We start from the raw sequence: 19,011 nt of genomic DNA, 5'->3' as shown, positions 1-19,011 counted from the left end.
TACTGAAGCCAAAGCAAAGACAGCTGCCCAGAAAACTCAGATCCGATAATCTTGGATATGAACTTTATTTCTCCTTTGTTACAACCAAGCTTTTAAAGGTTAAAAACAAAGAGAGAGAAAGTGGGTTGATACAAAGTTGTTAGGAATTCTTATTGGTTTACAGAAATAACATCACTTAGTGATTGACTACATATGTTATTAGGTTATAGGGTGTGTGGTATAGTCTCTGGTATGGCATTATTAAGTTGTGGCAATAGCAAGCTGTTTCAAGAGATGGATACATGGTTCAATAAGGTAATAGGACATGATTGCTGACTCATCTTCATGTCTCTCTGGGCCTGATAATTTAAAAGGACCTGCATTTCTCAGATAAAAGTTATTTTCTTTTTTTAGAAACAACCAAAACAACCAATAGGGAACTGATTAACTCAGTCATGGTGTAATTGAAACTACCTTTGCAAAAATTATGACAATGTGAGAAATCTGACATAGCTGACTCCATCTTGCTTCTAACCTCACAAACTGTCTTTATTCATTCCTGGGCATAGACCAAGCTAACTATTAGAGGAATTTAGTTTATATTTTAACTTTAAAATATGATAATAGTCCCTTCTGAAAATAACCCTTTCCTTGCTTGGGGACCGACACCGTGTTTGTGAAACTAACAAATTGGCTACAAGGTTAGAATTACAGTTAAGCAGTCATGTAGCCAGAGGTCCCAAGATTTGTAACCTCCCCAGTTGTTCCTATAGATAACATCATTATGGTAAAATCTAGGACTCATGTTTGAGGTTTTTTCAGACCTTGCATTCTGGTGGACAAGCTGGTACCACCCTGACAAGTAACACATACCAAGAAACTGACTCAACCAGCCCTGTTTTCCCCACCCAGGAACTGACTCAGAGAAGACAACATTGACCCCCTGTGATTTTATTCCCCGGCCCAACCAATCACAGTAGTCCTCATTCCCTAGCCCTCTGCCTGCCAAACTATCCTTGAAAAACCCTAGCCTCTGAATTCTTAGAGAGGCAGGTTTGAGAAACATTTTCCATCCTTCTGCTTGGATAGCCCTGCAATAAATGAACTCTTTTCTCTGCTGCAACACTCTTGCTAGTGTCATTGCATTGGCTTTTCTGGAAAGTGAGCAAGAAGAACCCACTGGGCTGTAACATGATCACAGATGGGGTACTATGCAGCTGTAAAAATGAAGGAGGCTGGTCTCTACATACTTATATGAAGTGATTGCTGGAATATATTATTAGGTGAAAAAAGACAAGGGGCAGAATAGTATTAAGAATATGCTATCCTTTATATAAAAGAGGAGGAAATATGGAAACAAGAACATACAAAAATACGTGTATATGTATGTATGTATCTGCATGTGTGTGTATATACATATATGCATACATATATGTATATACATGTGTATACATACATAATCACATGCAGATACATGCATACACACACACACCTCACATGTATTCGTTATATTTTCTTCTTTTGAAACTTTTATTTTATGTTTGAGGGTACATGTGAAGGTTTGTTATATAGGTAAACATGTTATTTGTTATATTTTCAAATAGAAACAATTGCAGAGTAACTAAAAACATCCAATATAATGGTTACGTATCAGGGAAGGAAGCAGGAGACAGATTGCAGTATAAACCTGTGTTGTAATTTTGACATTGAAACCATGTAAATGTTTTATATAAGAAAAAATAAATAGAAAACATTTAATAAATTAAAAAAATTTATTTAAAAATAATAGAAATGAATAGAAAGAAAAAATAAATGGAAATAAAAAATTAAAAACAAATATAAACTCAACTATTGGATAATAACACAGAAAAAAGTTATATCAGGTTAAAAAATTTCAAGTGTCAAGTTTTAGTAGTACATATATTGTTACTTTATTATAGGTACATTTAAGATAAAATGAATAAGTAATTACATTGATGTATTAAAGGAAGGAGATTTTCAGCATGAGAAAATTGAAAAGAGATACCTATATAAAGTAAACTAGGTTAAATAAAAATCTTCAGTCTTGAATTTGAATGACAAATTCATTTTTTTCTCTTTAAAAAAACTTTTGTTTGCTGACTCTATTGACAGAAAGTGCCCAGTAGCAAGGAGAATTCTTAAGTTTTCTAAATATGATTTCCACCAAAATATTCTAGAAATTTTGGTGAAGTAGCTGATCTTAACTAGGCCTAGGGCAAAAAATGGGAAGATAAACCTGGGACATCTTATTGCAATGGGAAATAAGGAATTTATCTAGACCAGTGGTCTCATAGAACAAAAAAACAGAAACCAAATGGGAAGGGCTCCCTCCCATTGTCCTACAATAGGACAATTGAGCATCACCAACAATAATTACTACAAATCATCTAACACACAAAATATATAAGATTCCATTTGTTTAATAAGAGTCTCAAGAAAAAAATACTCCTTGGTCTCCATTTGGGGCTCTCTAGATCCAATCTCTTTACTCTAAAAATTAATAGAGGAAGAACCAAACATCCATTTCCTTTTCCTATGCAAGCTGTGTTTCAGGTAACCAAGTAATTAACTTGTGCATGCTCTTCTTTATGGAAGAATCTCCTTTAATATGTGCAGAAATAATGATGGAATTAGAAAATGGCATATTTCAACCAGTGAATTATCAATGGAAGTCATCAGTGTATGCTAAACCGTTAGTTAAAAGGTTAATGGAAATCTTCATGATGGAATGATCGGTCTGACAGCATCTCAAACCCCAAATCTAGTTGTCACTAAAAGTGGGACAATCAAACATCATATGTCTTCTGATATGATACAAAGGAAACTAGATATTACCACCTGTCGAGGATCTTTACCTAAATAATTGAAACTAAATCAACTTAAGCATCCAAAACTGTAAGTTAACAGGGAATACAGGGTAACAAATGAGTTGAATATGGAATGAGAAGCAGGATTTGAAGTTTGACATGAGGAGGGAGGGTTGATGGGGAAGGCATTAGAAGTAGGAACCAAATCACAGAGGCAAAGAAGAAGCAAATAGTTTCTGTGGCAAGTAATAGACATTGAGGCTGTGTTCCAGAAGTCCTTGAATGCCTGGCTGAGAAATGTGTAACATAAATAAATAAAATTAACAGTAACCACTTTTAAATGCTTTCTTTGAACCAGGAGTGGGTTTGTTGTACTGATTTACTTACAACGATCCTTTGTGGGAGGCATTATTTTAATTGTTTTACAAATGGACAACCTGAGGCCTCAGAAAAGTAAAACAGCTTAGCCTTGGGTACCCAACACTTAAACACAGAGACGGTTTCAAAGGTTCAATGTCATTGCTTTCTCTACTGTAGAACTGCAAATTCACTGAAGAGAGAACAGTTGACTCTCAAACAATACAGGTTTGAACTGCACGGGTCCACTTATACACTGACTTTCTCTGCCTCTGCCTCCCCTGAGACAGCAAAATCCTCATCATTCTCTGCCTACTCAACCTGAAGATGATGAGGATGAGGACCTTTATATCATGATCCACTTCTACTCAATAAATAGTAAGTATATTTTCTCTTTCTTACTATTTTCATAATAATACTTTCTTTTCTGTATCTTATTTATTGTCAGAATACTGTATACAATAAACATAGTGTACAAAATCTGTGTTAATCAACTCTTTATGTTATCAGTAAGGCTTGCAGTCAACAGTAGGCCATTAGTAGTTAAGTGGTTGGGGAATCAAAAGTTATTGGTAGATTTTAGACTGTGTGGTGTAAACTAAAAATAAAATTCTAAGCCGCCCAACTGATGGAATGGACCCCTTTTCTCAGCCAAGGGGAGTCCAAAAGAAACCTGAAAAGCCAGTTCAGGCCATTATGGGAAGGTGGGGTTGGACATGCCTCATACTCTCCTCCCTTTGGAATTCAGGCACAGCTGACCAACAATAACATTAAAACAGAGATCTTTAGACTGACAAAACAAACTGTAGCAATAAGATACCAAATTCCAAACTGACTCTAGTATAGCGTCACAGGACAGATAGCAGGCCCTGAAAGAAATAAAACATTTTAACCCAAAATGTATTTCTTTCATATATTTTGAAATGGCCCTGCAAAGCTGTCTCTCTTGGGAGAAATTTACATTCTGAAGAGAATCCCCTTCCCTTTTCAGGTCTTTTCCTGATCCTGAAGAGGTTAGCTGAGAATCTAGTACCTATTGAAAGTCTGAATAGGAAACATTCGCCATCTATTGCCTCTAAGGGCAGTCCCCTCTGAGACTTCATTTACTTAATAAGAACCTTGGCCTCCATAGTCCCTCATCTTATCCCAGACACTCCTTTCTGGTTTTTTTTTTTTTTTTTCTTTCTTTTTTTTTTCTTTTATTATTATTATTATTATTATTATTATTATTATTATACTTTAGGTTTTATGGTACATGTGCCCAATGTGCAGGTAAGTTACGTATGTATACATGTGCCATGCTGGTGCGCTGCACCCACCAACTCGTCATCTAGCATTAGGTATATCTCCCAGTGCTATCCCTCCCCCCTCCCCCCAACCCACAACAGTCCCCGAAGTGTGATGTTCCCCTTCCTGTGTCCATGTGTTCTCATTGTTCAATTCCCACCTATGAGTGAGAATATGCGGTGTTTGGTTTTTTGTTCTTGCGATAGTTTACTGAGAATGATGATTTCCAATTTCATCCATGTCCCTACAAAGGACATGAACTCATCATTTTTTATGGCTGCATAGTATTCCATGGTGTATATGTGCCACATTTTCTTAATCCAGTCTATCATTGTTGGACATTTGGGTTGGTTCCAAGTCTTTGCCATTGTGAATAATGCAGCAATAAACATACGTGTGCATGTGTCTTTATAGCAGCATGATTTATAGTCCTTTGGGTATATACCCAGTAATGGGATGGCTGGGTCAAATGGAATTTCTAGTTCTAGATCCCTGAGGAATCGCCACACTGACTTCCACAAGGGTTGAACTAGTTTACAGTCCCACCAACAGTGTAAAAGTGTTCCTATTTCTCCACATCCTCTCCAGCACCTGTTGTTTCCTGACTTTTTAATGATGGCCATTCTAACTGGTGTGAGATGGTATCTCATTGTGGTTTTGATTTGCATTTCTCTGATGGCCAGTGATGGTGAGCATTTTTTCATGTGTTTTTTGGCTGCATAAATGTCTTCTTTTGAGAAGTGTCTGTTCATGTCCTTCGCCCACTTTTTGATGGGGTTGTTTGTTTTTTTCTTGTAAATTTGTTTGAGTTCATTGTAGATTCTGGATATTAGCCCTTTGTCAGATGAGTAGGTTGCGAAAATGTTCTCCCATTTTGTAGGTTGCCTGTTCACTCTGATGGTAGTTTCCTTTGCTGTGCAGAAGCTCTTTAGTTTAATTAGATCCCATTTGTCAATTTTGGCTTTTGTTGCCATTGCTTTTGGTGTTTTAGACATGAAGTCCTTGCCCATGCCTATGTCCTGAATGGTATTGCCTAGGTTTTCTTCTAGGGTTTTTATGGTTTTAGGTCTAACATTTAAGTCTTTAATCCATCTTGAATTGATTTTTGTATAAGGTGTAAGGAAGGGATCCAGTTTCAGCTTTCTACATATGGCTAGCCAGTTTTCCCAGCACCATTTATTAAATAGGGAATCCTTTCCCCATTTCTTGTTTTTCTCAGGTTTGTCAAAGATCAGATGGTTGTAGATATGTGGCATTATTTCTGACGGCTCTGTTCTGTTCCATTGATCTATATCTCTGTTTTGGTACCAGTACCATGCTGTTTTGGTTACTGTAGCCTTATAGTATAGTTTGAAGTCAGGTAGCGTGATGCCTCCAGCTTTGTTCTTTTGGCTTAGGATTGACTTGGCGATGCGGGCTCTTTTTTGGTTCCATATGAACTTTAAAGTAGTTTTTTCCAATTCTGTGAAGAAAGTCATTGGTAGCTTGATGGGGATGGCATTGAATCTATAAATTACCTTGGGCAGTATGGCCATTTTCATGATATTGATTCTTCCTACCCATGAGCATGGAATGTTCTTCCATTTGTTTGTATCCTCTTTTATTTCCTTGAGCAGTGGTTTGTAGTTCTCCTTGAAGAGGTCTTTCACATCCCTTGTAAGTTGGATTCCTAGGTATTTTATTCTCTTTGAAGCAATTGTGAATGGGAGTTCACTCATGATTTGGCTCTCTGTTTGTCTGTTATTGATGTATAAGAATGCTTGTGATTTTTGTACATTGATTTTGTATCCTGAGACTTTGCTGAAGTTGCTTATCAGCTTAAGGAGATTTTGGGCTGAGACAATGGGGTTTTCTAGATATACTATCATGTCATCTGCAAACAGGGACAATTTGACTTCCTCTTTTCCTAATTGAATACCCTTGATTTCCTTCTCCTGCCTAATTGCCCTGGCCAGAACTTCCAACACTATGTTGAATAGAAGTGGCGAGAGAGGGCATCCCTGTCTTGTGCCAGTTTTCAAAGGGAATGCTTCCAGTTTTTGCCCATTCAGTATGATATTGGCTGTGGGTTTGTCATAAATAGCTCTTATTATTTTGAGATACGTCCCATCAATTCCTAATTTATTGAGAGTTTTTAGCATGAAGGGTTGTTGAATTTTGTCAAAGGCCTTTTCTGCATCTATTGAGATAATCATGTGGTTTTTGTCTTTGGTTCTGTTTATATGCTGGATTACATTTATTGATTTGCGTATATTGAACCAGCCTTGCATCCCAGGGATGAAGCCCACTTGATCATGGTGGATAAGCTTTTTGATGTGCTGCTGGATTCTGTTTGCCAGTATTTTATTGAGGATTTTTGCATCAATGTTCATCAAGTATATTGGTCTAAAATTCTCTTTTTTTGTTGTGTCTCTGCCAGGCTTTGGTATCAGGATGATGCTGGCCTCATAAAATGAGTTAGGGAGGATTCCCTCTTTTTCTATTGATTGGAAGAGTTTCAGAAGGAATGGTACCAGCTCCTCCTTGTACCTCTGGTAGAATTCGGCTGTGAACCCATCTGGTCCTGGACTTTTTTTGGTTGGTAAGCTATTGATTATTGCCACAATTTCAGCTCCTGTTATTGGTCTATTCAGAGATTCAACTTCTTCTTGGTTTAGTCTTGGGAGGGTGTATGTGTTGAGGAATTTATCCATGTCTTCTAGATTTTCTAGTTTATTTGCATAGAGGTGTTTGTAATATTCTCTGATGGTAGTTTGTATTTCTGTGGGATCGGTGGTGATATCCCCTTTATCATTTTTTATTGCATCTATTTGAGTCTTCTCTCTTTTTTTCTTTATTAATCTTGCTAGCGGTCTATCAATTTTGTTGATCCTTTCAAAAAACCAGCTCCTGGATTCATTTATTTTTTGAAGGGTTTTTTGTGTCTCTATTTCCTTCAGTTCTGCTCTGATTTTAGTTATTTCTTGCCTTCTGCTAGCTTTTGAATGTGTTTGCTCTTGCTTTTCTAGTTCTTTAAATTGTGATGTTAGGGTGTCAATTTTGGATCTTTCCTGCTTTCTCTTGTGGGCATTTAGTGCTATAAATTTCCCTCTACACACTGCTTTGAATGCATCCCAGAGATTCTGGTATGTTGTGTCTTGGTTCTCGTTGGTTTCAAAGAACATCTTTATTTCTGCCTTCATTTCATTATGTACCCAGTAGTCATTCAGGAGCAGGTTGTTCAGTTTCCATGTAGTTGAGCGGTTTTGAGTGAGATTCTTAATCCTGAGTTCTAGCTTGATTGCACTGTGATCTGAGAGACAGTTTGTTGCAATTTCTGTTCTTTTACATTTATTGAGGAGAGCTTTACTTCCAAGTATATGGTCAATTTTGGAATAGGTGTGGTGTGGTGCTGAAAAAAATGTATATTCTGTTGATTTGGGGTGGAGAGTTCTGTAGATGTCTATTAGGTCCGCTTGGTGCAGAGCTGAGTTCAATTCCTGGGTATCCTTGTTGACTTTCTGTCTCGTTGATCTGTCTAATGTTGACAGTGGGGTGTTAAAGTCTCCCATTATTAATGTGTGGGAGTCTAAGTCTCTTTGTAGGTCACTCAGGACTTGCTTTATGAATCTGGGTGCTCCTGTATTGGGTGCATATATATTTAGGATAGTTAGCTCTTCTTGTTGAATTAATCCCTTTACCATTATGTAATGGCCTTCTTTGTCTCTTTTGATCTTTGTTGGTTTAAAGTCTGTTTTATCAGAGACTAGGATTGCAACCCCTGCCTTTTTTTGTTTTCCATTTGCTTGGTAGATCTTCCTCCATCCTTTTATTTTGAGCCTATGTGTGTCTCTGCACGTGAGATGGGTTTCCTGAATACAGCACACTGATGGGTCTTGAGTCTTTATCCAATTTGCCAGTCTGTGTCTTTTAATTGGAGCATTTAGTCCATTTACATTTAAAGTTAATATTGTTATGTGTGAATTTGATCCTGTCATTATGATGTTAGCTGGATATTTTGCTCGTTAGTTGATGCAGTCTCTTCCTAGTCTCGATGGTCTTTACATTTCGGTATGATTTTGCAGTGGCTGGTACCGATTGTGCCTTTCCATGTTTAGTGCTTCCTTCAGGAGCTCTTTTAGGGCAGGCCTGGTGGTGACAAAATCTCTCAGCATTTGCTTGTCTGTAAAGTATTTTATTTCTCCTTCACTTATGAAGCTTAGTTTGGCAGGATATGAAATTCTGGGTTGAAAATTCTTTTCTTTAAGAATGTTGAATATTGGCCCCCACTCTCTTCTGGCTTGTAGGGTTTCTGCCGAGAGATCCGCTGTTAGTCTGATGGGCTTCCCTTTGATGGTAACCCGTCCTTTCTCTCTGGCTGCCCTTAACATTTTTTCCTTCATTTCAACTTTGGTGAATCTGACAATTATGTGTCTTGGAGTTGCTCTTCTCGAGGAGTATCTTTGTGGCGTTCTCTGTATTTCCTGAATCTGAATGTTGGCCTGCCTTGCTAGATTGGGGAAGTTCTCCTGGATAATATCCTGCAGAGTGTTTTCGAACTTGTTTCCATTCTCCCCATCACTTTCAGGTACACCAATCAGACGTAGATTTGGTCTTTTCACATAGTCCCACATTTCTTGGAGGCTTTGCTCATTTCTTTTTATTCTTTTTTCTCTAAACTTCCCTTCTCGCTTCATTTCATTCATTTCATCTTCCAGGGCTGATACCCTTTCTTCCATTTGATCGCATCGGCTCCTGAGGCTTCTGCATTCTTCACGTAGTTCTCGAGCCTTGGTTTTCAGCTCCATCAGCTCCTTTAAGCACTTCTCTGTATTGGTTATTCTAGTTATACATTCTTCTAAATTTTTTTCAAAGTTTTCAACTTCTTTGCCTTTGGTTTGAATATCCTCCCGTAGCTCGGAGTAATTTGATCGTCTGAAGCCTTCTTCTCTCAGCTCGTCAAAGTCATTCTCCGTCCAGCTTTGTTCCGTTGCTGGTGAGGAACTGCGTTCCTTTGGAGGAGGAGAGGTACTCTGGTTTTTAGAGTTTCCAGTTTTTCTGCTCTGTTTTTTCCCCATCTTTGTGGTTTTATCTACTTTTGGTCTTTGATGATGGTGATGTACAGATGGGTTTTTGGTGTGGATGTCCTTTCTGTTAGTTTTCCTTCTAACAGACACAACCCTCAGCTGCAGGTCTGTTGGAGTACCTGGCCGGCCGTGTGAGGTGTCAGTCTGCCCCTGCTGGGGGGTGCCTCCCAGTTAGGCTGCTCGGGGGTCAGGGGTCAGGGACCCACTTGAGGAGGCAGTCAGCCCGTCCTCAGATCTCCAGCTGCGTGCTGGGAGAACCACTGCTCTCCTCACAGCTGTCAGACAGGGACATTTAAGTCTGCAGAGGTTACTGCTGTCTTTTTGTTTGTCTGTGCCCTGCCCCCAGAGGTGGAGCCTACAGAGGCAGGCAGGCCTCCTTGAGCTGTAGTGGGCTCCACCCAGTTCAAGCTTCCAGGCTGCTTTGTTTACCTAAGCGAGCCTGGGCAATGGCGGGCGCCCCTCCCCCAGCCTCGCTGCCGACTTGCTGTTTGATCTCAGACTGCTGTGCTAGCAATCAGCGAGACTCCGTGGGCGTAGGACCCTCTGAGCCAGGTGCGGGCTATACTCTCCTGGGGCACCGTTTCCTAAGCCTGTCGGAAAAGCACAGTATTCGGGTGGGAGTGGCCCGATTTTCCAGGTGCCGTCTGTCACCCCTGGAAGGGGAACTCCCTGACCCCTTGCACTTCCCGAGTGAGGCAATGCCTCGCCCCTGCTTCGGCTGGCTCACGGTGCGCCCACCCACTGACCTGCGCCCACTGTCTGGCACTCCCTAGTGAGATGAACACGGTACCTCAGATGGAAATGCAGAAATCACCCGTCTTCTGCGTGGCTCGCGCTGGGAGCTGTAGACCGGAGCTGTTCCTATTCGGCCATCTTGGCTCCTCCCACTCCTTTCTGTTGATTCCAGGTCTTTAGATAATAACTTAACTCTTTCAACCAACTGCCAATCAGAAAATCTGTGAATCCATTCATGACCTATCAGCCTCCCTTGTTTCAAGTTGTCCCACCTTCCTGGACCAAACCAATGCATAGCTTACGTGTATCAATTGATGTCTTATGTCTCCATAAAACTATAAAACCAAATGAAACAAAGCTGTAACCTCACCACTTTGGTCACATGTTCTCAGAACCTCCTGGGGCTGTGTCACAGGTTGTAGTCCTCACATTTGGCTCAGAATAAATCTCTTCAAATATTTTACAGTTTCACTTTTTCCATCAATGGTGGGGATTGGTGCCCTTAATCCACCCACTGATCATGAGTCAACTGTATTGCTTATACTTTTCTAGCTAATGTGAATCATTCTTTGTGATTTATCCTTGGCTTATTTATTATATACTATATTTCATTGACTCAGAATGCCAATTGTAAGACTCACAATTGTTTTATGAAGTAGGAAAGAAAAATGCTATTAATCAAGCTATAACACATTCTTTTATTTATCACTTAGGATTTTTGTTTTCTACCTATTGAAAGAGCTCTGATGGTATTGATACGGACAGAAGATGAAAATTCTGGGGAGAAGAGGGCAGTTCCCGGCAAAGGCTCCACCCTCTCAAGCCTGAAGACCTGTGGCCCTAAATGAGGACTGGCATTCTTGTTTTCATGCCAAAAAGTTGCCTTTTGGTCCACCATACCCTCTTTCCTGCATCCATATAAACCCCAAACTCTAAGCTCCAGAAGCTGACCAGCAAGCCAGCCGACCAGCAGATGGACAACAGAAAGATGAGGCAGAGAAAGGGAGAAGAGGAGGAACATCTGAACACTGAGAGGAGTTCAGCTAGGGGTGGTCAGAGAGGAATCCAGCCGCTGGGCAGCCCAGCTCCAGGAGAGGGTCACCTTCCCACTCCATCCACCCCTTCTGGCTCCCCGTCCAGCCTGCTGAAAGCCACCTCCACCATTCAATAAAACCTCACATTCATCCGAGTCTGTGTGTGACCCAATTTTTCTGGGACACTGGACAAGAGCGCAGGATACAGAAAACTGTCACACTGGCCCTCTGCTCTCGCGAAAAGGCAGAGGGACCATTGAGCTGGTTAATGCTCAAGCCACCTGTGGACAGCAAAGCTGAAAGAGCTTTGTAACACTGGGGTTGCAGGCACCCACCCCTAGACACTACCGCGGAGCTGGAGCCGAAAGCCTGGCCAGGCCTCTGCACCTGCCAGTCTGCCTGCTCTCCCTAGGGGTTTGAGCTGCTGGGCGACTGAACAGGCGAGCCACACCCCTATCGCACATCCTGCTAGGAAAATCAGGGAACTCTCCCGTTTCAGTATTATTTAGACACTAGTTTTTAATTATATATATTACTCTTGCCATACAAATAATCAACAATATTAGTAAATTATGTTGATTAACAATTCCTAGAATTTCTCACAATTCTGAGTATGACTCTTCCACATTGCTTTTCAGTTGACAGTCACCAAGGTCTACGCTTCTCCACACGTTTTTCTTTGTCCAATTAAGAGCCAAACTATAACTAAAGACCATGGGTGCTGGGCTCTTAAGTCAGTTTTACAATGATTTCGAGAGATTCTACCTTAGAATTTCATTTGGAACTTGCTCAACCAGCTTGATCCATGCCTTTCTCATCTCCACCCACAACATTTGCATCTTATAGATTAAAAGAGTGTCCTTAATTTTCCTCCAACATTCTGAAACTTAATTTTGCAAGTTTCGATGCTGGAGCTTTTGATTTTTTTTAACAAAATGATAACTATATTATGATTGCTGCCAGGCAAAGTAAGGGTTCGTCAGCATAACTTGCATCTCAGTTATAGAGAAGGTAAAATATGAGAAAGAAAAAGGCAGAACTTAGCCTTGCTGAAATATGATAGTTAAAAAAACAATTTGCTTAAACATCATAAGCATGTGGAAAAAACTCATTAGCGTAATGAGTAGATTGTTGAGTTACATGGTCTCCTCAATTACTATGTGTTCTGTGATATTTCTTCCTCTCTTCCCCTGCCTTCTCCCCTTTTTGCTTTACTTCTTTCCTATACTTATTTACTGAGGGTCTATCACGACCATATATTTCTTTTTTCTTTTTTTTTTTTTCGTTTTTTTCTGAGGCGGAGTCTCGCTCTGTCACCCAGGCTGGAGTCCAGTGGCACGATCTCGGCTCACTGCAAGCTCTGCCTCCCGGGTTCATGACATTCTCCTGCCTCAGCCTCCCGAGTAGCTGGGACTACAGGCGCCCGCCACCACGCCCGGCTAATTTTTTGTATTTTTAGTAGAGACGGGGTTTCACCGTGTTAGCCAGGATGGTCTCAATCTCCTGACCTCGTGATCTGCCTGCCTCAGCCTCCCAAAGTGCTGGGATTACAGGCGTGAGCCACCGCGCCCAGCCATGAACCAGATATTTCTAAGTATAGGTGCATGGAAGTCATTAGAAAATAAAATAAAGATCACAACTTTATTCAGCTGAATTTTAGTCTCAAAGAGAAGTATCTGGATAATTATAGGGAAAAACAAAGGCATTTTAGGTGAATGGGCTATTGCAAGTAAGTCAACAATGTTGAAATAAAAAATATTTTTTCATACTATGGAATATAGACTCTTCAGAAAGTACTTTTCTGAGCTTCACATTCCTTATTTATATGAATAGATTGTGTGTGTGTTTATATGTGTGCATTACACTTTAAAATCTAAATACAGGCTGAGCACGGTGGCTCCTGCCTGTAATCCCAGCACTTGGGGAGGCTGAGGCAGGTGGATTACCTGAGGTCAGGAGTTCGAGACCAGCCTGGCCAACATGTGAAACCCCGTCTCTATTAAAAACACAAACAAAAAAATTAGTCCGGTGCGGGTGTCCTGGTGCATGCCTGTAATACCAGGTACTTGGGAGGCTGAGGCAGGAGAATCTCTTGAACCCAGGAGGCAGAGGATGCTGTGAGCTGAGATGGTGCCACTGCACTCCAGCCTGGGCCACAAAACGAGACTCCATCTCAAAAAAAAAAAAAAAGAACAACAACAACACACACACACACATACTCCAAAAATCCTAAATGCAGATGAAGCTACCTTCTATAGAATATCATGTATTCTTCAAGGTGAACAGGAAAAACTGCCTAAAATGATGATCAGTGAAATGCAAAAAGGACACTAGCATGGAAAATGAAATTTAAATGAGGTTTATAAAATTATCTTCGTTATATTTCTCTAAGGTGTTGTTTGTAGCCTGGATGACCCTCTCATTTAGCACATGAGTTCTTGTTTAACCAAGTTGCTTTTGGAGTTACTTTACTGTTATTCAGGTGTGTTCTGAATTTTCTTTTTCCTCCTTAAATCCACAGAGAATATGAATATATCATTCCAGAATTCAGAATCATTTTGAACTGGAAGTATTTCTTTGGATTCTTCATATATGAAAAAAATTTATTATTTGGTACGAGAGATATTTTTTTCTTTTGCTTGAGATCACAGGCTAAAGAGCATATCATTTCTCAGCAATTTAAATTTAAATGAGTTAGTGTGCTAACTTTGATTTGCCTCTGTTCCTTCACAGCCACATATAGTAGTTTGCATTAATCAAATTAATAATAAAGGGATTAGAAATTGCTAGCTTCTAAGGGAGGAACATGTCAGTGGTATTAAAAGTTGCATTTGGAATGATTATCCTTGCATATTAATTATAAGCTGACTGGGATGCAGAGGAATTTCAAGGAAATGATAGTCTAACCATGTGTTATTTTAATTTCAGAAAAGATCCTTTAAGAAACGAATTGCATTGTGACGTACTTTGTAATCAGCCCATGCATTAATTTAGATAGATGACCCCAACTCCTTTAAATCCACTATCACTGGCAATAATTAAAAGGACTCTATAAGGCCATTTACTAAGTTTTGTATCAGGACACAATGGAAGATGGATTTGTTTACAAAACTGAAATTGTAATTGAATACAATAGAAAGCTCATCTCATTAGTTGTAATGGCGATTGGATAATTTGTGCCATCCACTACTTGGTTTGTGTGTAAGACTTGCATAACAGAAGAAAAACAGGAGGAAAGGTAAGAAAGAAATTACCACTAACAGTTCTTCTCCACAATTGCCTAATTTCTTTTGGCATTCTACCTGGATGTTACTTATGGCTCCATATAGCAGGTGATGATTTTTCCTTTGTTAAGCGTAGGCATAAAAGTAATAATGTGGCAAAAATTAGCAGTTGTTAAATTTGTTGCTGTATTGTTCACTCAACGACTTTCAATCTAAAGAACCAGATCCCTAAGCAAAAAGGGCCTTATTTTTAAGTTCCCTGCCCCTGGATGGGAACTGGGGCAGAATTCATAAGTTTCTGGCCCACTCATAGATAATAAACAGTTCTATAGTCACTTAAAATCAGAAAACATGGACTCAACTCAGTAAGGGTGTCTGGGCTATTAATCAACAATTCAATCTTCATTGTAAGGTGTGGCTTTTCTTTTTTTTATTTCTTATAACTAAGGCTTGGAGACAAAGTGAGGTCTGACTGCTCTTTTTCTCCATTCCCGCCCAGTGCTTGCTTTGCATCTGCAGCTTTGATTCTCTCAACTTGAAGCATAAGGAAGGAGAAGGGAAAATAGTAGGGAGGTAGGAAGATTCTTGTTTGATGATGCCCTCAAAATCTCTGATCAGTGAGGATCTTTAAAGCTCTTTCATTAAATTATTTAATTTTTTTCTCCCAACATAGCATGCCAGGTTATATAGTCAAAATAGACTAGGATACAAAGAAAGCAAGTAACTAAACTGAATTGAAAATTGGAAGAGGTGATGTCACCTAAATGTCACACTGTCAATCTTAGCTGTACTGAGCCACCTGTGTCCACATTGTTTTTAACTGCTGTGGACAAGGATAAAGTAAGATGAACTCATATACATTGAGTGCCTACTGTGTAGGTGGTAACTGTTGAGACGGGATAGTTCCCCTGACACCCTTTGTGGGTAGGAACTCGGATGGCTTGTTTTACTCAGCCTGCCACTTGCTACTCCTTGAGAGAGGGAGCATGTGATTGCACAGCAAGTGTGGGAACCGGAGGGAACGTACGCGGGAAACTGCTGGTCGCTCCTTTCTGGTGGGAGCAGGCTCCGTGCGAGCCCTGCAGCAGTGTCCAAGCCCCCTCCCTCTTGGCACCTGAGTTCTTGTTCATCGAGGAAGAATCAGGTCATGTGAATGGATTGAAGGGTAGTGTATGCTGAGGAATTTATTGGGAAATGGATGTGGCTCTCAGTGGAATGGGGAGTTGGAAAGTGGGTGGTGTGGGAAGAAGGTGATCTTTCCCTGAAGCCTCACTGTCTGAAGGTAGCCATGTCTATCCATAGTCTCTGATGCTGTGATGCTGCTTCTCCACTCACCACTCAGCAGCTTGTATCCCCGATGCTCAGAGCTTGTATTGCTCTGCTAGCTGAAGTCTTTTTATGGGCACAGGATAGGGGTGTGGCAGGCCAAAAAAGCAACATTTGGGTGGAAAAATGAGGTCAGCTGTTTTCACTTAGGGCTGCAGTTCCAGGATTAAGGGTAGGGTTTAGCCAGGAGTCCAACCATTCTGTATCACTGTGATCCTTTAGCCTATGATAAACTTTGACATTGCAATCTACCCTGCTGACAGAAGCACAGATTTGACTTTAGCTAAAATGAGAAATGCTTCGTATATGTGGAGATAATTTCCATGAGTAACTACAAGCAGCTAGGCCAGTATTTGCATAAAGATTAATCTATTAGACCAAATACCACCAGCAAGTAAGCAGCTCTCAGAAACTGCTTTCCCAAGATGGGAAAAGATACTGCTTGTGACTGTCATTAAAAAACAAACAAACAAATAAACAGAAAACAATTTTTTTGTTTACTGTCTCTAATTTGGAACATATTCTTTCTGTTGAATTGGGTTTCTCTGCTATGCAGTAATCTAATTTATACTTAATAGTGGGTCCCACAGTCATTTCCCTTTTTTATAATTTTAAAGTGTGTATTAGTGTGTTCTCATGCTGCTCATGAAGACATACCTGAGACTGGGTAATTTATAAAGGAAATAGGCTTAACGGACTCCCAGTTCCACAAGACTGGGGAGGCCTCACAATCATGGCAGAAGGTGAAGGAAAAGCAAAGGCATGTCTTACATGGCGGCAGGCAAAAGAGCTTGCGCAGGGGACCTCCCATTTGTAAAACCATCAGATCTCGTGAGGCTCATTTACTACCATGGAAGAGTATGGGGGAAACTGCCCTCATGATTCAATTATCTCCACCTGGCTCTGCCCTTGACACATGAGGATTAATTGTTACAATTCAAGGTGAGATTTTGGTAGCAACACAGCCAAACTATATAATAGGGTTTTGCTCTGTTGCCCAGGTTGGAGTACATTGGTGTGATCATAGCTCACGGCAGCCTCAAACTCCTAGGCTCAAGTGATCCTCCTGCCTCAGCCTTCTGAGTTGCTGGGATTACAGATGTACACCATGATACCTGTTTTTTGGGGTTTTTTTTTGTTTTTTTTTGGGGGGGGGGTAGATACAGTGTCTAGCTGTGTTTCTCAGGCTGGTCTTCAACACCTGGCATCAAGAAATCCTGCCACCTTGGCCTCCCAAAATACTGGGATTGCAGTTATGAGCCACCATGCCCAGCCCCCATTTTCTCTTTAATGTGTGCATTTTATCCTTTAAAGAGCAACAAGCTCTGATACAATTAGTATTGCTGCCATCCTACAGATGATGTAATTGAGGCTCAGGGGTTTAGGTATTATGCTCAAGGCCTCACTTCTAATAAATTGTAGATCCATAGTATTCATTTAGAAGTCCAATCAGAGTCTGCTTATTTCTAAAGGTCATGGTATTTCTATTAAATCATTAAGTTCATCTGTCCCTCAAGAATGCCCTGTGCCCTTTGGGAACACAAGAACAAAGTACGTCTGTCTCCCCTCTCATCGTTGTTACTGTTGCTTCATCCAGGATAGGGTGGATAGTCAGAATCCGAAAGCTTGCAGGAAAATGGGTGAGGATGTATGCATCTGTACGTATGTTTAATAACTACTTCCCAAGTACATGTCATTTAAATAGCCCATCCATATTATTTCCACCTCCTTTCCCCGGACCTTGTTGCTGAGCAGTTTTATAGGTCTAGAGAATAAGTGCCTGAAATGTGAAAACATAAGGAAAAGGTTAATGAAAGTAGTGAGAAAACTTTTTTGATTTCTTTTAGGGCTGTTGCCGGTGATCTTTTAGATTCATGTCTCCATTTAGTGTCTGGACACCTGAGTGCTTGCTGATTTGTATGATTGTCCTAATGACCAATGACATGAATTACTGAAAACCTAATTAGGCCTTTTGAGCTCACAGTATTTTTTAAGAGATTCTGACATTTGGTGAGGAGTGTGGTGTCAGCAGAATCTCTTGCCTGAATATAATTTCTAATTTGAGAAAAGGTATTGGCATGTAATTATGTGGGCACAAAGAAAGAGCAATTGTACGGACCTACCTTGAACGATGAACTTTTGGAACAATGAAAAAGGGCAAATGTGGCCCAGCCCAGGCAAAACACATCACATGCCCGGTCTGTCAAGAGACTTCTGTATGATTTGTATACTTAACAATGATCTCTAAATTGCTACCTGGCATTGCTACAATGGATTTTTATTTATTGATACTAAAGTATATTCAATAGCATATTTCTATATGTTGAGGGTTCTGGGTCCTGAATGTTGGTCCCAGAAAGCTCAAGGAGGAAGGAAGCATTTTGATAGCACAAAAGACTTATCAGTGGAGTTTTAATAAAATGTCTCTGAATTTTTATGGAATGACTGTTCTTGATATTACCATAACCAATAAGTCAATCAGGAACTCAGTTGCCTGTGAAAAGGTGTACTAGTTAGTTATTGTTGCATGATAACAATGTAAAAGTGCAATGGCTTAAAAACAACAATTATTTATTATTGTGGCCCACATGTCTGTGGATTGTCTGAGAGACAGCTGATACAGATTGGGCTTTAGTGACATTGGCTGGACTTGCTCATGTACCTGTGGATTGGCTAGGAGCTGTGCTCCAGGCTGGCCTTGAATGAGGCACCTTATGTGGTACAGATCTGCTCTGTGTGTCTCTCAACTTCCTCTTGGCATTAGCAGGGTTATTTGCTTCTGTTTTTCTCATGGCAGTGACAAATACAAAAGGGCAAGAGGAAACACAGTAGGCAGCTTCGGGCCGAGGCTCAGAACTAGTGGACTGTCACTTCCATATGATTTTGTTGGCCAAAGCAAATCATATGGCCCAATGTAGGATCAAGAGATGGGAAATGATGCTCTGGCACTTTTGTGGGAGGAGCTGCAAAGTCACATGGCAAAGGATATGGATATAAGTAAGGGTAAAGAATTAGGGCAACTAATGCAACAAATGGATCATCAAAGAAACGACAGGATGCTTTTTGCAAAAGCATTTAACTTAAGGAGGCATCTTCTGGTACCTGCACAGACAGGGATGGAGGGAAAAGACTTACCCTGTGGTAGCTTCCTCTAAGAAGCTGCTGCCTCCTCAGT

The sequence above is a fragment of the Pongo pygmaeus genome, chromosome 2, assembly GCF_028885625.2.
Source record: "Pongo pygmaeus isolate AG05252 chromosome 2, NHGRI_mPonPyg2-v2.0_pri, whole genome shotgun sequence".
NCBI lineage: Eukaryota > Metazoa > Chordata > Mammalia > Primates > Hominidae > Pongo > Pongo pygmaeus.
Note: the sequence above shows the minus strand (reverse complement) of the source record.